This window comes from Amblyomma mixtum, chromosome 6 (genome assembly GCF_055824585.1).
Source record: "Amblyomma mixtum isolate Tamu chromosome 6, ASM5582458v1, whole genome shotgun sequence".
Taxonomy (NCBI): Eukaryota; Metazoa; Arthropoda; class Arachnida; order Ixodida; family Ixodidae; genus Amblyomma; species Amblyomma mixtum.
This window is the reverse complement of record NC_143017.1, coordinates 79,217,533-79,221,922: the sequence shown is the minus strand read 5'-3', so window position 1 is coordinate 79,221,922 and position 4,390 is coordinate 79,217,533.

Below are 4,390 nucleotides of genomic sequence, written 5' to 3'. Positions count from 1 at the left end.
ATCCAGATTGACGCTTGTTGTTCCCAGATGTAATAGTATTTTGCTCACGGTTCGATGCGAATCCCAGAAGGCAAGCGGCGCATTTATAGGCGTTCGTTAGCCAAATTAGACATTCTACGAGGCTAAACGACTGATCACCGTTACACATCGACGCATTTGAAGTTTAGTTTCTAGGCTGTTATTATTCTTTCCATTATCCAACTTTCGGTCGGTGCATGGTATCACCTAATTAGCGTTTCCCGTCGATCTTGTTCTTTTTCTGAGACTGCCTTGTCAGCTACACTTGGATTCAGCGTGAGCATTCCACTGTTCACGCGGTATTGCATTCGCAATCTACTAGGAACTGGGTTTACGTATACGTTGCAGTTTTCAGTACACATAACGCCTGTTATGCATATAATCTGATAAACGTGCATTCTTACGATGCTGCGCCGAAACTTTTTTCGTCTTTTTTTTTATTCTGAAGCAGCCAGATATCAGCAAAGCAAAAAATAGGCCTATGGACATATGGTTGAGCCCAACCCAAGCAGGCAATTTCCTCACTGGCGTCCCAGAACCCTCCTCGCAGCGCCGCCCCTCCTCCTCCGCTCCCCTCCTGTTTTTCTCCCTTCTCCTCTTTTTTTCTTTCACGGCTGTTGCGCTCTTCGGTCTATTCCTCCGGCGAGTCTGCCTCCGCGCACCGCCGCCGCGAATCTGCGCGTCTTCTGGACCGCGGCCTGGTCAGCGCGCCTCTCAATGTGCTGACGCATGAACACGTAGGTGGTGGTGGAAACGTTTATTGCCAATGATGTAAATCGTAGGGGCGCCTGGTTTGCCGCAAAAGTTTGCATGATGACGAGAATTGGTCTGGGTATCACGGAAGGAGACCAGGTAGTGCGCGGGCCGCGGGCGAACGGACCGTCGTGTGAATCGCCCTTTAACGCAATTTTAAGTACGTGCGCAGTCGCCTTCTTTGCGCGAGGAACGTGCCGGCCACACAAATGGCTCGAAGGGCAACGCGAAAATCGCGAGCCGGCCGCCCTAGAAGCTCGCCAGGAGCAGAACAGCTGTGAAAGAAAATGCGAGCAGAATCGCTTTATTAAGGCAAAAGCCTTTAATGCCTCATACTGTCGTGAGCAGGGAATGCTAGAAAACATAAAAAAATGCAAATATGAAAAGAAACAAAATGATAAAGAAATTAAACTATAAAACATGAAAAATATTAAAGAACACAGACCGCGTAGTCCAGAAAACGCGCAGATTCGCGGCGGCGGTGCGCAGAGGCAGACTCGCCGGAGGAATAGACCAAAGAGCGCAACAGCCGTGAAAGAAAAAAGAGGAGAAGAGAGAAAAACAGGAGGGGAGCGGAGGAGGAGGGGCGGCGCTGCGAGGAGGGTTCTGGGACGCCAGTGAGGAAATTGCCCCCAAGCAGATATTACAAGATGAATATTATAACGCACATTTATCTGGTCCAATCCAGGACATATCTGACGGGGATCTCAGCATATCTGGAATTGTTCTGGCCGGGTTGTTCCATGTCTGGAACGTAAATTCTAGATGGTTGTGTCCATGGTTATGTGCATATCTGGACATAACCATGACCTACGCACAGAGGCTGTTTCAACTAAGTGGTCCCAAGTTTTAAAAAAACAATTCTGTCTTTAGCGGTTCTAAACATGCATTCGTATTGTTCTAGTCAACATATTTTTGAATGCGCCTGATTTTCTACGAAACAAAGTTAAATTAGGAAAGTTTTTACCCCGCACTACTGTGCACAAGCTCCACTAAAAGTTGTGGCCCGTGTTGAATGGTGCAAGTTTAATTTCGCTTTTTTTTAACTATAGCGTTATCCTTGTTTTTGATCTGAGAAAAGCACCACGAGATTTAAGAATTATCGCATGACTATGCGCTGTCACGTGTCGCACCTGTAAACTAACCCGGATTGAGAGGAGTCGTCTGCGGACGCGATATAAGCGGACGCCATGGCAGCGGATGTAATACCACGCACGGAGAAAACATAGAAACCTCATAATGCATGCTTTGTTTTGGTACCGAAACCTCGCATCCTTGACTGGCCATATATTATTTGGTTTTGCTCCCCTCAGTGCGCCAAATGTACAGTGGTGAGAAAAAATTCGACCATCCGTCTAACAGAAAACAACCCAGTCCCGTGACGTGTATAGCTAAGCGCAGCGTAGTCCACGCCTGTAAACTTTTTTTCTTCCTGGCTCACTTCTGTGTATTAGTTGAATAACAAAGGGAAGAGGGACGTGTTTAGTCACAGGTATCGGTGCTGCTATATAAGAAAAAACAAAATAAATTTCCTGGCGGATGACTTGTGATTTAGTATCCATATGTTGTCTGCTTTTAATGCGCTGACCTTAATAGCCCTATGGGGCCCAAAAAAAAAGTGCAACGTTCGTTATAAAATTCGCCATTGGCTGGAGGGAAGGAACAACATCCGGCCGGAGGTGACGACACAGACAGACGCAAAGTAAAGGCATCAACAGCTGCTAATTATATCACACTGTGAATTTTCTTGTCCTCGGTGCAAACCGTTTCAGGGGTCCTTTCGCACTGTCAAGCCCAAAGACTTCATCAGCTTTTTAGAGCGTTAGCTATACTGATCGCGCTTCGAGCCTCCGAATTATGCTGATTCCACGGGTAGAATCCAAGATGGCGGCTCCCATAACAGAGACATTGTATTAGAGCGTTAGGCTATACACTCCGCTTCGTACATAGCAGGCAACGCTGCCAAAGCTAGCGCGTCTGTACACGCAGGCGAAGTTTCCGACCAAAAAGTAGTTCGCCATACAACCACAATGACCACTGACATTTCGTTGCGGCAAATCTCAAGTGCCGTGAATGGCAACCTCCTGCCATCCGTTTTACCTCTTGCCATGTTTTCGTCCTGCGACTCATCGAGACTTCGAGAAGTAAGAACGACATGTGGCGGTATATGTGGCTCGTAGGGCGAATCGCTCTTACTCCATCCGTGGCTAAAAAGTAGTCCACACTAGGTGAAAGTTATAGCTAGAGGGCCTGAACACTGAGTGCCTCGCAGCTTGTACCGTGAGCTTCAGTGCTAGCACTTCGTTTTATACCACTTTTTGTGTTCGTGCAAACACTCACTGAGGATTCGAGAACAACAAATGAAACGTGGCGGAGTAATATAGTTTACCGGACGGACTACATCCGCAGCTTCCGCATCGTTGCCGGCTATGTATGAAACGAAGTATACTTCTCGCATTTCGGGTCTCAGCGTTATGTGTTATAACGCAAATCGTAACTCAGTGGATAAAATAACACCCCACACAGCGACACCCCACGCGACAGCGTGGCTGAGAAAACCGCAAATGAAAGTCCCGAAACGCTTCGATATTGAATGCACCTGCGAAAAATGAAGTGCCGTGTGATCTCTGCAACCCGACCAATCAGATGAGCCATTCTCAAAAACCCGAAAACTAGGCCAGAAGCCAAAAACCTGAAGTCAATAGATTAGTGGTCATGGCAGCCACGTGCGAATGCAGGCTGCCTCTGCCCCCCCACCCACTATTTCGATGGGAGCTCTCCTGCTGATCACGCACACGCGTGTATACATTGGCAACGATGACGCGGACGTAACGCCTTCGGTGCGTTGTGTGCCGTCGTGAAGTACACAAGTATGCTTGGAACGATCTTCGAAAGCATGCATTCATTCCACGCCACATTTGAGTCAAAAATTGCGCGCGCATTATTCACAACACGACGCACTGTGCTGTCGATTATAGCGTGTTCGTTGACTGACTACACAGTAAATAAGATCGCAGACAGCCCTTGTGATTGACTCTTCCGTACTCGTTGCGATTTTTATATTTGCGAATTGCTTATTTTCAGTTTTAAACGGAAACGAATGGGGGTACGTTGCCCTGCTGCTGTAGTCTGCTCCCTGCCGGCTATACTGTAACTGTCGGCAGGGGATGCACGCTTGATCTTGGCGAACACGTATTAGCTGGTTGAACGTTTTTCTTGCGAAAAACACTGCCTTGGTTGTCGGCGCCTCACGTGGTGAGTGCGTGATGACCCTGGCTGGGAATCCTTTTCCTTTATTGAGCCAAATGACAGGCGATGGTGCATACATGTAGCACTTCAGATATTTTTATCACATTTAAAAGCGTATAAGTCTTTCCACTACGCAGAAAACATGGAAGACCACGCGCTCGCATAGCGCTTGACGCGTTGACGACGCAGTGCGTGTAAATATAAAGAAACAAACACTTTGCAATTTCATAAGCCCGCAGTCTGCACAAAGTAGCCGGTTCGACGGATGAAGGGAAAAAAACTGCTGCGCACAGCCTGATGCCTGAGTGCACAAAATGCGAGGCGAAAGTTTCGGCACTCGTATTGTCGACAAGCCTTTCTCTCCGTTGTC